The sequence below is a fragment of the Falco punctatus genome (assembly GCF_963210335.1).
Source record: "Falco punctatus genome assembly, chromosome: 4".
Classification (NCBI taxonomy): Eukaryota; Metazoa; Chordata; class Aves; order Falconiformes; family Falconidae; genus Falco; species Falco punctatus.
Genome location: NC_137583.1, coordinates 115,464,675 through 115,482,125, shown reverse-complemented (window position 1 = coordinate 115,482,125; position 17,451 = coordinate 115,464,675). Strand labels below are relative to the sequence as shown.

At 42.8% G+C, this 17,451-nt stretch overlaps 1 long non-coding RNA gene across 1 annotated transcript; it reads right to left on the bottom strand.

Annotated features, from left to right (window-relative positions):
- Positions 1 to 233: 233 nt before the first annotated feature.
- On the bottom strand, positions 234 to 6,375 carry LOC308062061. The gene is made up of 2 exons (XR_013927458.1): positions 6,082 to 6,375; positions 234 to 1,731 (listed from the first exon to the last, which is right to left on the bottom strand). It is a non-coding gene; the product is annotated as an uncharacterized lncRNA (long non-coding RNA).
- Between the last annotated feature and the right edge of the window lie 11,076 nt (positions 6,376 to 17,451).

The window sequence follows — 17,451 nt, the reverse complement described above, 5'->3', positions numbered from 1 at the left end:
AACCAGCTTGTCCCATTTGTCAGCCTACCAGGATTTAAAGATTGGGCAGCAAACTCAAAAACAGATAAGCCAGCATTGTAGCCAATTACAATTAATTTAATACAATGACTACTGCAAACAATTTAATCTAACACAGTCTGTTGCCTTCACAGGCACGCAGTGACCTGGTTCAGGAACGGCACGGCGGCCGACCCCTGGCCGCGCGGTCCATCAGCTCACAGACACCAATGCGGTGGATGGCAAATGGCGTTTATTGCTGAACGACGCGACACTATATAGCCTAGGTTTACAATGTCACTTCCGTCTGCTTACATCATAAACTAAAAGCTGTTGGCTAGCTGGAGGGGGGCCCTGTGTTTCCATACAGCGCGAGATCTTCCGGCCGCCAAGCCCTACCTAGCAACATTTCCCCCCACCCCATGCTTAACTAAACAGGCTAAAATAGTAAAAATATTTCTAAAAAAGAGTACAAAGATAAGGCACACTGAGCAATTGGCACTTGGGAAGCGACTGGGGGTAATGGAGTGTAGCTTGGGATATTTGGGGAGAGCCAGGGAGAATCGGGGGAAATACTGATCAAGTACATTTTTAAAGCAGTTGTTGGTGTTCTACAAACATGATGTTGACCCTTTCTAGCCGGCTCTGGACAAAGGACACAAGCCTGTTTAATATACAGGGTCCGAAGATCAGTGTCAGCAGGATTATTGCAATCGGACCTACCAAGGTGGATATCAGGGTGGCTAGCCACGGAGATTGCTTAAACCATGATTCAAACCACCCTTGTTGGGCTTCCCTGTCTCTTTTTCTTTGAGCCAATCTCTCTCTCAATTTGGCCATTGAGTCCCTAACTACGCCGGTGTGGTCCGCATAGAAGCAACATTCCTCTTTCAAGGCGGCACAGAGGCCTCCTTGTTGCATAAACAGGAGGTCTAATCCCCGTCTATTCTGCAAAACAACCTCTGATAGCAAGGAGAGGGATTACTCCAAAAAGGTAATGGATTTCTCGATTTTTTGTAGGTCTTCATCGATGGCAGCTTGCAGTTGAGGCAGGCCTCGTCGCTGGGTCACTAGGGAGGTCACTCCCGTGGCCGTGCCGGCTGCTCCCAAACCAAGCAGCGTTGCTATTGTTACAGCTGTCAGTACTTCTCTTTTTTGAAGCCTGCTATTGGCTTCTCCCCAGTAGCGGTACATTTCTTCTTCTGGATGGTATAGGATCCTAGGAACAATCAGAATTTGTACACAAAAGTCAGCAGAATCGTCAAAAATTTTGAGGGACACACAGGGGGTTACTCCTGATCGATGGCAGATCCACATTCCGGGTGCGGATGGGATCACCCATTTACGGGTCTTGTCAACCGCAATGGTTCTTGCGCAGACAGCATTATCCCAGCTTGCTAGGGCGACATTACCAATACATATGCCCAGGCCCCTGACTTAGTTCAAGGTAACTCCTTTCCATGGTGTATCCCACCTACACTGGGTTGGATTGCTGTCTGATGAATAATCAAAGGAAGCATCAAGGGCAATGCCCTCGTAGAAGGGGGGATACACGTCATAACATAACCAACAGGAATTCATGAGATCCGGGTTTGACTGATTCAGCGACCGAAAGGTGGCATCTAACACGCTAAAAAATGGCTTGTCGCGTAAATGGTGAAGGTTCATGTTAGGTTGGCTTGAGGGAACTATCTGCTTGGTTAGTAAGGGATCGGCTGGGGCGGGCATGGCAGTCTGCAAGTTTTCTTTTCTTTGCTGGTTATCACTTTTGATCACGACGTTGGGGCCAATCGCTGTTCCGCTTTTTACTTCCTGTTTTTTAATAAAAAACAGTCCCCCCCTATCTGTGCCAGGTTTCCAGTATCTAACGCCCCAAGTTTTGCCGATGGTCCATCCTAGGTCGTTTTCATTGGTTACGTTTAAGAAAATATGTTGGCAGTCACATTTCCCTCGGCATACTGTCCTTTCCATCCCACTTGGTCTCCTAGGGGTGCAGCCTGTTGGTCCCCAACTGGTTTTAAGAAACGGGTCTGGTTTCGCTACCTTCCAGCCAGATGCAATGGTTTCACAGCCCCAGCGAGAACAGTAATACTGATAAGGGACGTTACAGTAAGATTTGCCGGGGTTAGAGCTGGGACACATATAATACATTATAGTGTTCGAACAGGGGGTTGAGAGGATTAGGTCACAGAGATATACTTGAAAACTAGGGGATCCCGGGGTAACTATCCTTTGCAGTATCTTTTGGTCCTCCCATCTTGCCAGTACCCATTCCCATGGCTGATGTTCATACAAGCCGCTAGACGGCGTTATGAACCCCAAAATTGAGATCACACAAAAACATCGCAGCCCCGCCTTGCGGGAGCTGTTTCGCCGTTGTCTGGACTCCGCCGGTGCAGAGCTCTCAGATGCGGACAGGCCGCTTGCCGACTCGTCGTCTTCTCTTGTCACCAGGGTATACTGGTTACGGGGGTGTCCGATGATCCGGTCCTGCAGATAAAAACTCACAGTTTTCATTAGTTTTATTCTGGAGGTCTGGCTTGATAGACTTAAGTGGACACCATTTGATTCTGTTATCTTTTCTGACCGCAGCATACCCTCGCCCTGTCAGAACTAATTTCCACCCTTGTTCCCACTCTCCTAGCTCATTTCTGATCATGACGTACGGACCTTCTTCTAGCGCTCGAGTGGCCCAGTGCTTCTGGGCAGGGCTATTCACCTCGTCTCCCCTGGAGAACTGGTTTAAAGCTAACAGGGCTGTTGCTAATAAGTGTGCCTGGTCCCTTGAGGGAATGACGTTGGTAAAACCTTCTGGTTTTGCTAATACCTCTAATTTAGATTTCAGAGTTTGATTTGCCCGTTCGACTATGGCTTGTCCTGTACTATTATATGGGATACCGTGTATCAGAGTAATACCCCATTTCAGAGCGAATGCCTGGACTGATTTAGACACAAAATTTGGGCTGTTGTCCGTTTTGATCTGATTAGGGATGCCAAGCCACGCCATGGCTGTTAGCCAATGTTGGATGGTTGCCTTAGCGTCGGTCTTAAGGTGTTGTGTCGCTACGATCACCCCGCTATATGTGTCTACAGTTACTGCTAGCCATGCTCGAGGTTTTAGCAATTGGCAGAGCGTAAAATCTGTCTGCCACACCTCAGCGGCTTTAAGACCTCTGGGGTTGACTCCGCTAGACCACAATGGTGCTTTTTGACAGTGGGGACATGTAGCTACTATATGTTTCGCGTCAGTGGCCGAGATCCCACATCTCTTTGCTAATGCTTTAGCTCCAATGTGGAGGGACTCATGTAATTGGCGGGCATCTTTCAGTGTCCACAACCCTTTTGCAGTGGCATCTGCTTTGTCGTTGCCGATTTGGAAGAACCCTTTGATTGGGTTATGGCTGTTGACATGGATAACCGGTATAGTGCCCTTTCGGGAAAAAAGTGCTTCTTCTAGCATCAGAGCTATTGTGGATGTTGACACGCCGGGCCCTGACATGGCTAAGGAAAGCTTGGCCACAAACATTGAATCAGTTACTATGTTGAGATGTTCTGTTGGGAACAGACCGCATGCCAGCACTACAGCTGCTGCTTCCAGCTGTTGGACGGAGATCGCACGATCGGTCATTTTGACACAGTGCCATTCTCCTCCCGACTGCCATACTGCTGCCGCAGTTGAGGTCGCTGAGGATGCGTCTGTGAAGACCATTGGTCCCTGTTGGGGCTGGTCCATGATTTTCTGTGGGAGGTCGACGTCGACAATAGCTAGCATTTGAGTCCAGGGGGGCTTTGTGGCATACCCGACTTCCCCCCCAAATCCGGTGAGGGCTATAGCTAGATATTCTGACATTGTCACTGATTGTGTTGGGAGCTGTTTGCGAAAGGGTAGGTATATTCTGGCTGGCTCAATGCCCAGATGCCTTAGGGCGAGTTTCCTGCCTTTCATGATGAGGTTACCGAGGCACTCGACTCCTGGAGAGAAAGCGCGTGACGTTTTTCCCAGGACTATCCATTGTATTGGCTGAGCTTTTTCAGGAGGGCCTTGGGCCAGCGCTCCTACTCCCCCCCCTTCTGTGAAGTGCACATACAGATCGAGTGGCATAGCTGGGTTCCACCTGGCGAGTGTGTTTGATGACACCTGTTGTTCGATAAAGTCGAGAGAGTTTACTGCCTCTGTCGTCAGAGTTTTTTGTTCCCATGGGTGTTTCCCTTTCAAAAGATCATACAGGGGGGCCATGATTTCGGGAGGGATCAGGACAACATTGCGGAGCCATTGCAAAGACCCCACTAACTGTTGCATATCATGGAGTGTTTTAACGGCTCGACGGATTTTTATTTGAGGAGGTGTTATATAAGAACTTGTGATTCCCATTCCCTAGAAACTGACACAGGGTCCTCTTAATTTTTGCACTCGCGATTTCAAACCCGTTTGTCTTGAGGGTTTCTGAAATGATTGTCACCAGGTGGTCTACCTGATTGCCTGATGGTGCGGCAATCAGGATATCATCCATATATTGAATGATAGTCGCAGTCGGGTCACTGCGCCGTACCGGTGCCAGTGCTCGATCCACTGTGATTTGACAGATAGTGGGTGAATTGATCATTCCTTGGGGCAGCACTTTCCACTGGAAGCGCAAGTTAGGGCGTTGGCTGTTTGGAGACACTACAGAAAAAGCAAACCGCTCTTTGTCCGCCTCATGCAGAGGTATTGAGAAAAAACAATCTTTAATATCAAGGACAGCACAAGGTTGTCCCTCCGGAACCATGGAGTTCATGGGCAACAGTGTTTGAACTGGACCCATTGGCTGGATTTTTTTGTTTACCTCACGCAGGTCATGGAGGAGACGAAACCCCTCGCCTGCTCGTTTGGGTATTACAAAGACTGGGGTGTTCCATGGACTAGTGGAAGGCTCTATATGACCTCGTTGCAGTTCGTGGTCAACTAACTCAAGAAGGGCATCCATTCGAGGCTTTGACAGGGGCCACTGCTCGACCCAGACTGGGTCGGATGATTTCCATGTCAGTCTGATCGGTGGAAGTGGGTGTACGGCAGTGGCCCTTACTGTAAATTTGTCACTCTGGCTTTTAATAAGGCTAGGGTGTCCCTTCCCAACAGGGGTGGGACTCCTGACATGACGTATGGGAAGAGGGTAATGGTCTTTTCTGGTCCCTTTTCTGTGTGGAGCGTGATTGCTACCAAGTGAGCACTTTTCCGAGCTCGGGTTAATCCCCCGACTCCGCCCACCATGGAGGCGTCTTCCAATTTCCAAGGTGGGGGCCAGCTCGTTTCAGGAATGACTGTAACATCTGCTCCGGTATCAATCAAAAAGGGGATACTGATGGTGGTACCATTTAGGGAATTATGGAGGGAACAAATCCCCCACACCACTGGCGGGTTGTCACACCTTACTGCCAGGGCCACCCAGGGGTCTCGCCCCCACCGGGCGGTCCCTGCTGTCCCTGGGACGGAGGCCAGGTTTGTGGGGTCGTTGGCTGGGCCATAAAGTTGGTTGCTTCCTGCGGGGGCAACAGGTTCGGGAGTGACCCCCCCTGTCTGGGGTTGGTGTAATGGGGCCGCCTGACATCCCAAGTGGGAGAGGGCTGTGTGCGGCCCAGGGGCCCCCTCCCCTTCCCGTTTCCCTGCTTTTTAAGTCTGCATTCCTTCGCGAGGTGCCCTCTCTTTCCACAGGCCCAACATGGTCCTTTAGATCGGTTTTGCGGGGGGAGTGCTGTTGGCAGGTCTCCTGATTGGGGGCAATTAATCATCGCATGGCCTGGCTGGCCACATTTGGGGCATATCATCACGCTAGCCAGTGCACGAACGGCCACTTGGATTGGGGCCAGGTGTTCCTCGCTCACTACATGTTTAATCATGTCTGCGAGACTTGACCCAGGTGGCAGCGATCGCAGGATTTCCTTGGGTTTTAGATTAGACTGTTGCCGCAAACAGTCTGCGACAACCGGGCCTTTTGCCTCTGGGGGCAGGGTCGAGGAATCGACTGCTGCTTGGAGGCGATCTACAAACTGTGTGAAACTCTCGCTTTCTTTTTGTTTTATTGTGGACCATGGCGATGGCTTGGCAACAACTCTAGAGGTTGTGCGAATAGCCTCTCTAGCTGCACGGGTGGTTGCCATAACTTCATGGGCCCGCAGGCCCTGGGCTTGTGCTTGGGGGGTAATCATTGTTGGGTCTGTACCCATCAACCGCTGTAGGCTGGAGCCGTGTAGCGGATGATCCGCTCCGGTTACTCGGGCTAACTGCCTTGCACAGTTCTCCTCCCATTCTTGTTTAAACACAATCATCCCTGCCCCGTCAAAAATCAACCTACAGGTCTGTTTTATATTGAACAGGAGCAAATCATCTCCCCCAAAAACCCCATCTATGAGTGCTGCGGGCATTTCGGGCGAGCGGGAGTCAGATTCAAATACTCATGGAGTTCAAGATCTGATCCGTTTATTGTACAAACCAGGTACACTTTTATAAGGCATTCTATAAACGTGCGATAATGTGATTGGCTATCTTACAAGCGTATAATAATATGATTGGTTAACAATTGTTTATTGGCAAGATTTCTGTTTCTGCTCATTCTGGCACGTAGGCTCTTTTCTGCCGTTTCCCAGCTCCTCTTATCGCGTCCTGCTGGCTCTGGTTTTGTGCAAGCATCTGCAATTTGTTCCTCCCTCTTCATTCCACTGTTCTGGTCGTGGCCTCGTCTTATTTCTTCAGTATTTTTCCACTTGCTTCAAAGTTCAGTATAATCATTCAATACAGCAAGAGCCCCAACATATGAGGGTGGAGACCATGGCCGAATTGAGTCCTTTGCCCGCGATTGCTTTAACAATCGCTTGTATATCCTTAGGGCTTAAGGGCAAATGAACCCTCTGTCCCCCGTCCGTCACTCGGACCGGGAATGCTAGTGCGTCCGATGGGGCCCAATCGGCACATGCAATTTGTATTTTTCTCCAATCAGTGAGAGTAATTTCTGTCCCCTTCTGTTTTTCTTTTTCCGTGAGTGGTGATATTTTGGTCTTTGTATTTGCAAGCCAAGTCTCCCATGCAGAGTCTGAGCCGGAGTCAGAGTCCGACTGACTGCTCTCTTCCGGGTGTTGGTGGTATGTGGTCGGGCTTCGGCCCCTCCCCTTTCTTGTGTAATTGGGCGGTTCTTTCCCTTTTTGCCCGCCCTGCCTTCCGCTTGGGGAGGCGCCTGCCTTATAAGGACGGTTTTGGGGAGGGTCATTCTGATTAGCTTTCTGCCCCTCACTCGTGCTCTTTTCCCTTTTTTGGTCATGCCAATCACTCTTTTCCTTCCCATTCTCCTCCCCCTCTCCTCTGTGTGCGCCTGTTAACTCTAGCGCTCCCCCCCTGCTCCCGCCGGGGGCGGTCTCGCCCCGCCCTTCTTCTTGCTGCTCGGCGCCATCTTGGGGCACATATGGTGGTGGTTCAATCCGTGTATTTTCAGCCTCGGCTTTCGCCTCAGCACCCCTGGCCTCTGCCGCCAGTTTGCCCCAAAAGGAGTTCGCCGAGGAGTCTGTGGGCGAGCTGAAGATGTTAGAGTCTTTCGGACGCTGAGTGGGCGCGTCACTTTTCTGTCGGCTTTGAGGGTCGACGGAACCCTCCTCAGCCGGGGGGTGTGAGGTTTGCGTAGCCGCCCCAATTCCCACCTGTGGGGTGGTTAACAGAAAATCCCTGGCAGCTTTCCAGGTCTCCTGCTCGTGTCTAGCTTTTTGGAGAGCCTGGACGACTTTCCCCCACGCTTTCAGATTTTTCCCACTACCAGTAGACATTGTTTCATCGCATAAAGCACGGGAACATTTGTCCCACACATCTGGGTGGAGTATATCCACCGGCTGGTCAATGGCCCCCAGCTCCAAAAGTCTCGCGACTGCGAGAGTAAAATCTTTGGGCTTACAGTCAATACCCCACTGCTTATGCAGCTGTAATACGACCTTCGCAAGAGCTTCCATCCTCTTGGCTGGTCCGGGAGCGTCCTCCCCGCCGGGCTGGTCCTGCCGCTCCGGCCGCCGTTCACCCGACTCCAGGTGATTTTCCCGGGTTTCGGCACCACTTGTTGCCTTTTGAGGCACGCGGTGACCTGGTTCAGGAACGGCACGGCGGCCGACCCCTGGCCACGCGGTCCATCAGCTCACAGACACCAATGTGGTGGATGGCAAATGGCGTTTATTGCTGAACGACGCGGCACTATATAGCCTAGGTTTACAATGTCACTTCCGTCTGCTTACATCATAAACCAAAAGCTGTTGGCTACCTGGAGGGGGGCCCTGTGTTTCTGTACAGCGCGAGATCTTCCGGCCGCCAGGCCCTACCTAGCAACAGTCGTTCTGCTGCTAAGACATGAATAAGTAACTCGAGGAGATACTTGACTGGTAATGGCCTAGATCTCCATTTGGCCCTTGGGTGGAATGCTACGTGCAACGATGCATTTCAAAATAGCCCTCATAGTACAAACCTTACTTTGCGGTGGTGTTTGGTTTTCATCTGTAAGTATAACTGCTTTTTCTTCACTCGAATGGTGTGATGCATTACACGAGCTCTAGGTCACGGGATCTGATCACTTTGTAAGCTCTTAGGATAACTTAATCTAGAAATTCATGAACTTGGGGTCTAATGAAAGTAAATGAAAGACAGCGCAAAAACTATACTGCGTTCATGAACCATACCTGTGTGCATTTAGAAAATGTTGAGCTATTAACTGATTAATTTATAAACTGCACTGACAATGTTTCCTGTAGTGACACTTCCTTCTCAAATAAATGGAAATATTTTTTTTAGATCCTTTTGAGCTGAAAATGGACAGCTTCCTTGACCCTCCGTCTTTTAAGCAGTTGTGAGCATTTGACCAGGGTCCCCCTCTGAGGTATCCTGAGCGATAGATTGATCTCAAGAGGGGTTGGTTACTTTAGTTTCTTCTCATTAACAACGCAGGCATACTTCAGCCCTTTAAGGTTTGTACTTTGTTCTGAACAAATCCAAATTCCACTGGCTTGGAGGTGGCTCTTTAAGTGGCACTCAGAGGATATAGTGCGGGCTTTCATACAGCAGTAGGCGTGTATGTAGAACTTGAATATGTGTTTAATTTTTCTGAATAGATTGGCGACTCTTCCGCACCTCTTTCTCTGGCCCAGCTTATTAAGGTATGCTTGGATGTACTTTCTTGTGAAATAGTGGTTTTAAACCTTACACTGTGCTCTCTAGCTGGATAGCTGCTGTAATATGAGAAAAAACATTAGTTGTTAATAACTCAGAGTGTTTCTCCTAACTTTAAAATGTGCGTATACTTTGATACTATCCTGTAGAGAGTAGTTCCCAGCTTGGGAAGATGGAAGGGGAGCACCTTACTGGCCTCAGTGTAATGCTGCAGTATTACTCATCTGCAAGACACAAAGAAGCAGCACTTCAGAAGCTGTTTACCATTTTTCATATGACCCGTTAATTCTTCATTGGAAACTAACACAAATTTTTCAGAAGAATTTAATTGGCTGTAAGTTATGGACATTGCTGGGGCCTTTGCAACAGCCAGAAAAGACGTGTTTCTGGAACATGGACAATTGCATGGCTGTTTTTGAATTACTAGTCATTACCTAACCCTATGATAGGTATGACGAAACCCTAAGTCTGAATTTTAAGACATAACCGTAAGTCTTCACGCTACGACTTAACCCTATGACTTAACCCTAAAACCTAACTCTAAGACTTAACCTTAAGACTTAACGCTAAGACTCAACCATAAGACATAACCCTAAGACTTAAACGTAAGGCTCAACCTTGAGATTTAACACTGAGAGTTAAACATAATATTAACCCTAAGATTTAACGTTAAGATTTAAGCTTGGGAGTTAACATTAAGACTTAACGTTAAAACTTAAATTTAAAAGTTAATGATAAGACTTACACCCTAAGACTTAACATTAAGACTTAAGTTTAACACTTATAATTAAGACTTAATTTTAAGACTTAACCCTAAGACTTAACTCTGAGATTTAGCCATAAGACTTAATCCTAAGTCTAAACAATAAGTCTTAAGGTTAAGTTTTGACCTTAAGCCTTAACCTTAAGACTCAACCGTGAGACTTAACCGTGAATCGTAACCATAAGACTTATCCCTAAAACTGAAAACTGAGACTTAAACCTAAGATTTAACCTGAAGACTTAACCCTAAAACGTAGCCCTGAGACTTATCCTTGAGCTTTAACCTTGATACTTAATCCTGAGACTTAGCCCTAAGACTTATCCCCAAGACATAACTCTAAGGCGTAACCCTAAGACTTAACCTTAAGGCTCAACCTTAAAACTTAACATTAAGACTTAACCCTGAGACTTAACCATAAGACTTATCCTCAAGATTGTACTCTAAGACTTAACCCTAAGACTTAAGATGAAGACTTAACCCTAAGGCTCAATCTATGAGATGTAAACTTAAGACTTAACCTTTAGGAATTAACCCTGACACTTAACCTTAAGGCTTAACCCTAAGACTTAAGCTTAAGGTTTAAAATTAGGACTTCACATTAAGACTTATCCCTAAGACATAATCCTGAGACTTAACCCTAAGACTTAACCTCAAGTTTAACTTCAAAACTTAACCCTAAGACTGAATCCTAAGACACAACTTGACCACGTAACCCTGAGACTTAACCTTGAGACTTTACCTTGAAATTTAACCCTGGGATTTAACCCTAAGTCTTAATGCTAAGACTTAACTTTAAGATGTACCATTAAGACTTAACCTTAAAGCGTAACCTTAAGATTTACACTCAATACTTAACCCTAAGACTTAACCCTATGACGTAAACTTAAGGTTAAACCTTAAGACAAAACTTGAAGACTTAATTCAAAGACTTATCCCTAAGACTCAACACTGAGACTTAAACCTAAGATTTAAGACTTAACCCTAAGACTTAGCCCCAAGACTTAAGTCTAAGACTTCAAGTTATGAATTAAACTTTAGACTTAACCCTAAGACTCAAGCCATAAGACTTCACCTTAAAATTTAACCCTAAGACTGAACCCTAAAATATAACTTTTAAGACTTAACAATAAGACTGAACATTAAGACACAACCTTACGACTTCTACCCTGAGACCTAACCTTGAGACTTAACACTGAGATTTAACCCTAAGACTTAACTTTAAGATGTAACATTCGGACTTAACCTTAAAACTTAACCCTAAGCCTCAACCTTAAGAAGTAACTTGAAGACTTAACCCTGAGAATGAACTCTAAGACTTCAACTTAATAATTAACGCTCAGATATAACCCTCAGACTTAAACTTAAGAAATAACCCTAAGACTTAACCTTAATATTTAACTTGAAGATGTAACCTTAAGGCTTAACCCTAAACTTAACCCTAAGAGTTAACCTTAAGTGTTGACCTTACAGATTTAACCCTAAGAGTTAACCTTAGGACTGAAACGTTAAGACTTAACCCTAAGACTTATCCCCAAGACGTAACTCTAAAGAGTTAACCCTAAGACTTCAACTTGTGATTTAAACTTTAGACTGAACCCTAAGACTTAAAATTACGATTTAACATTAAGATTTAACCATAAGACTTTACCCTAAGACTTCAGGTTAAGTTTTAACCTTAAGACTCAACCCTGAGACTTAGTCGTGAAATTTATCCATAAGACTTATCCCTAAAACTGAAAACTGAGACTTAAACCTAAGATTTAACCTGAAGACTTAACCCTAAAACGTAGCCCTGAGACTTATCCTTGAGCTTTAACCTTGATACTTAATCCTGAGACTTAGCCCTAAGACTTATCCCCAAGGCATAACTCTAAGGCTTAACCCTAAGACTTAACCTTAAGGCTCAACCTTAAGACTTAACATTAAGACTTAACCCTGAGACTTAACCATAAGACTTATCCTCAAGATTGTACTCTAAGACTTAACCCTAAGACTTAAGATGAAGACTTAACCCTAAGACTCAATCTATGAGATGTAAACTTAAGACTTAATTAACCCTAAGACTCAATCTATGAGATGTAAACTTAAGACTTAACCTTTAGGAATTAACCCTGACACTTAACCTTAAGGCTTAACCCTAAGACTTAAGCTTAAGGTTTAAACTTAAGACTTATCCCTAAGACATAATCCTGAGACTTAACCCTAAGACTTAACCTCAAGTTTAACTTCAAAACTTAACCCTAAGACTGAATCCTAAGACACAACTTGACCACGTAACCCTGAGACTTAACCTTGAGACTTTACCTTGAAATTTAACCCTGGGATTTAACCCTAAGTCTTAATGCTAAGACTTAACTTTAAGATGTACCATTAAGACTTAACCTTAAAGCGTAACCTTAAGATTTACACTCAATACTTAACCCTAAGACTTAACCCTATGACGTAAACTTAAGGTTAAACCTTAAGACAAAACTTGAAGACTTAATTCAAAGACTTATCCCTAAGACTCAACACTGAGACTTAAACCTAAGATTTAAGACTTAACCCTAAGACTTAGCCCCAAGACTTAAGTCTAAGACTTCAAGTTATGAATTAAACTTTAGACTTAACCCTAAGACTCAAGCCATAAGACTTCACCTTAAGACTTAACCCTAAGACTTAACCTTAAAATTTAACCCTAAGACTGAACCCTAAAATATAACTTTTAAGACTTAACAATAAGACTGAACATTAAGACACAACCTTACGACTTCTACCCTGAGACCTAACCTTGAGACTTAACACTGAGATTTAACCCTAAGACTTAACTTGAAGATGTAACATTCGGACTTAACCTTAAAACTTAACCCTAAGTCTCAACCTTAAGAAGTAACTTGAAGACTTAACCCTGAGAATGAACTCTAAGACTTCAACTTAATAATTAACGCTCAGATATAACCCTCAGACTTAAACTTAAGAAATAACCCTAAGACTTAACCTTAATATTTAACTTGAAGATGTAACCTTAAGGCTTAACCCTAAACTTAACCCTAAGAGTTAACCTTAAGTGTTGACCTTACAGATTTAACCCTAAGAGTTAACCTTAGGACTGAAATGTTAAGACTTAACCCTAAGACTTATCCCCAAGACTTAACTCTAAAGAGTTAACCCTAAGACTTCAGGTTAAGTTTTAACCTTAAGACTCAACCCTGAGACTTAGTCGTGAAATTTATCCATAAGACTTATCCCTAAAACTGAAAACTGAGACTTAAACCTAAGATTTAACCTGAAGACTTAACCCTAAAACGTAGCCCTGAGACTTATCCTTGAGCTTTAACCTTGATACTTAATCCTGAGACTTAGCCCTAAGACTTATCCCCAAGACATAACTCTAAGGCTTAACCCTAAGACTTAACCTTAAGGCTCAACCTTAAGACTTAACATTAAGACTTAACCCTGAGACTTAACCATAAGACTTATCCTCAAGATTGTACTCTAAGACTTAACCCTAAGACTTAAGATGAAGACTTAACCCTAAGACTCAATCTATGAGATGTAAACTTAAGACTTAATTAACCCTAAGGCTCAATCTATGAGATGTAAACTTAAGACTTAACCTTTAGGAATTAACCCTGACACTTAACCTTAAGGCTTAACCCTAAGACTTAAGCTTAAGGTTTAAACTTAAGACTTATCCCTAAGACATAAGCCTGAGACTTAACCCTAAGACTTAACCTCAAGTTTAACTTCAAAACTTAACCCTAAGACTGAATCCTAAGACACAACTTGACCACGTAACCCTGAGACTTAACCTTGAGACTTTACCTTGAAATTTAACCCTGGGATTTAACCCTAAGTCTTAATGCTAAGACTTAACTTTAAGATGTACCATTAAGACTTAACCTTAACACGTAACCTTAAGATTTACACTCAATACTTAACCCTAAGACTTAACCCTATGACGTAAACTTATGGTTAAAACTTAAGACAAAACTTGAAGACTTAATTCAAAGACTTATCCCTAAGACTCAACACTGAGACTTAAACCTAAGATTTAAGACTTAACCCTAAGACTTAGCCCCAAGACTTAAGTCTAAGACTTAAACTTATGAATTAAACTTTAGACTTAACCCTAAGACTCAAGCCATAAGACTTCACCTTAAGACTTAACCCGAAGACTTAACCTTAAAATTTAACCCTAAGACTGAACCCTAAAATATAACTTTTAAGACTTAACAATAAGACTGAACATTAAGACACAACCTTACGACTTCTACCCTGAGACCTAACCTTGAGACTTAACACTGAGATTTAACCCTAAGACTTAACTTGAAGATGTAACATTCGGACTTAACCTTAAAACTTAACCCTAAGTCTCAACCTTAAGAAGTAACTTGAAGACTTAACCCTGAGAATGAACTCTAAGACTTCAACTTAATAATTAACGCTCAGATATAACCCTCAGACTTAAACTTAAGAGATAACCCTAAGACTTAACCTTAATATTTAACTTGAAGATGTAACCTTAAGGCTTAACCCTAAACTTAACCCTAAGAGTTAACCTTAAGTGTTGACCTTACAGATTTAACCCTAAGAGTTAACCTTAAGACTGAAACGTTAAGACTTAACCCTAAGACTTATCCCCAAGACTTAACTCTAAAGAGTTAACCCTAAGACTTCAACTTGTGATTTAAACTTTAGACTGAACGCTAAGACTTAAAATTACGATTTAACATTAAGATTTAACCATAAGACTTAACCCTAAGACTTCAGGTTAAGTTTTAACCTTAAGACTCAACCCTGAGACTTAGTCGTGAAATTTATCCATAAGACTTATCCCTAAAACTGAAAACTGAGACCTAAACCTAAGATTTAACCTGAAGACTTAACCCTAAAACGTAGCCCTGAGACTTATCCTTGAGCTTTAACCTTGATACTTAATCCTGAGACTTAGCCCTAAGACTTATCCCCAAGACATAACTCTAAGGCTTAACCCTAAGACTTACCCTTAAGGCTCAACCTTAAGACTTAACATTAAGACTTAACCATAAGACTTATCCTCAAGATTGTACTCTAAGACTTAACCCTAAGACTTAAGATGAAGACTTAACCCTAAGACTCAATCTATGAGATGTAAACTTAAGACTTAATTAACCCTAAGGCTCAATCTATGAGATGTAAACTTAAGACTTAACCTTTAGGAATTAACCCTGACACTTAACCTTAAGGCTTAACCCTAAGACTTAAGCTTAAGGTTTAAACTTAAGACTTATCCCTAAGACATAAGCCTGAGACTTAACCCTAAGACTTAACCTCAAGTTTAACTTCAAAACTTAACCCTAAGACTGAATCCTAAGACACAACTTGACCACGTAACCCTGAGACTTAACCTTGAGACTTTACCTTGAAATTTAACCCTGGGATTTAACCCTAAGTCTTAATGCTAAGACTTAACTTTAAGATGTACCATTAAGACTTAACCTTAAAGCGTAACCTTAAGATTTACACTCAATACTTAACCCTAAGACTTAACCCTATGACGTAAACTTAAGGTTAAACCTTAAGACAAAACTTGAAGACTTAATTCAAAGACTTATCCCTAAGACTCAACACTGAGACTTAAACCTAAGATTTAAGACTTAACCCTAAGACTTAGCCCCAAGACTTAAGTCTAAGACTTAAACTTATGAATTAAACTTTAGACTTAACCCTAAGACTCAAGCCATAAGACTTCACCTTAAGACTTAACCCGAAGACTTAACCTTAAAATTTAACCCTAAGACTGAACCCTAAAATATAACTTTTAAGACTTAACAATAAGACTGAACATTAAGACACAACCTTACGACTTCTACCCTGAGACCTAACCTTGAGACTTAACACTGAGATTTAACCCTAAGACTTAACTTGAAGATGTAACATTCGGACTTAACCTTAAAACTTAACCCTAAGTCTCAACCTTAAGAAGTAACTTGAAGACTTAACCCTGAGAATGAACTCTAAGACTTCAACTTAATAATTAACGCTCAGATATAACCCTCAGACTTAAACTTAAGAGATAACCCTAAGACTTAACCTTAATATTTAACTTGAAGATGTAACCTTAAGGCTTAACCCTAAACTTAACCCTAAGAGTTCACCTTAAGTGTTGACCTTACAGATTTAACCCTAAGAGTTAACCTTAGGACTGAAACGTTAAGACTTAACCCTAAGACTTATCCCCAAGACGTAACTCTAAAGAGTTAACCCTAAGACTTCAACTTGTGATTTAAACTTTAGACTGAACGCTAAGACTTAAAATTACGATTTAACATTAAGATTTAACCATAAGACTTAACCCTAAGACTTCAGGTTAAGTTTTAACCTTAAGACTCAACCCTGAGACTTAGTCGTGAAATTTATCCATAAGACTTATCCCTAAAACTGAAAACTGAGACCTAAACCTAAGATTTAACCTGAAGACTTAACCCTAAAACGTAGCCCTGAGACTTATCCTTGAGCTTTAACCTTGATACTTAATCCTGAGACTTAGCCCTAAGACTTATCCCCAAGGCATAACTCTAAGGCTTAACCCTAAGACTTACCCTTAAGGCTCAACCTTAAGACTTAACATTAAGACTTAACCCTGAGACTTAACCATAAGACTTATCCTCAAGATTGTACTCTAAGACTTAACCCTAAGACTTAAGATGAAGACTTAACCCTAAGACTCAATCTATGAGATGTAAACTTAAGACTTAATTAACCCTAAGGCTCAATCTATGAGATGTAAACTTAAGACTTAACCTTTAGGAATTAACCCTGACACTTAACCTTAAGGCTTAACCCTAAGACTTAAGCTTAAGGTTTAAACTTAAGACTTATCCCTAAGACATAAGCCTGAGACTTAACCCTAAGACTTAACCTCAAGTTTAACTTCAAAACTTAACCCTAAGACTGAATCCTAAGACACAACTTGACCACGTAACCCTGAGACTTAACCTTGAGACTTTACCTTGAAATTTAACCCTGGGATTTAACCCTAAGTCTTAATGCTAAGACTTAACTTTAAGATGTACCATTAAGACTTAACCTTAAAGCGTAACCTTAAGATTTACACTCAATACTTAACCCTAAGACTTAACCCTATGACGTAAACTTAAGGTTAAACCTTAAGACAAAACTTGAAGACTTAATTCAAAGACTTATCCCTAAGACTCAACACTGAGACTTAAACCTAAGATTTAAGACTTAACCCTAAGACTTAGCCCCAAGACTTAAGTCTAAGACTTAAACTTATGAATTAAACTTTAGACTTAACCCTAAGACTCAAGCCATAAGACTTCACCTTAAGACTTAACCCGAAGACTTAACCTTAAAATTTAACCCTAAGACTGAACCCTAAAATATAACTTTTAAGACTTAACAATAAGACTGAACATTAAGACACAACCTTACGACTTCTACCCTGAGACCTAACCTTGAGACTTAACACTGAGATTTAACCCTAAGACTTAACTTGAAGATGTAACATTCGGACTTAACCTTAAAACTTAACCCTAAGCCT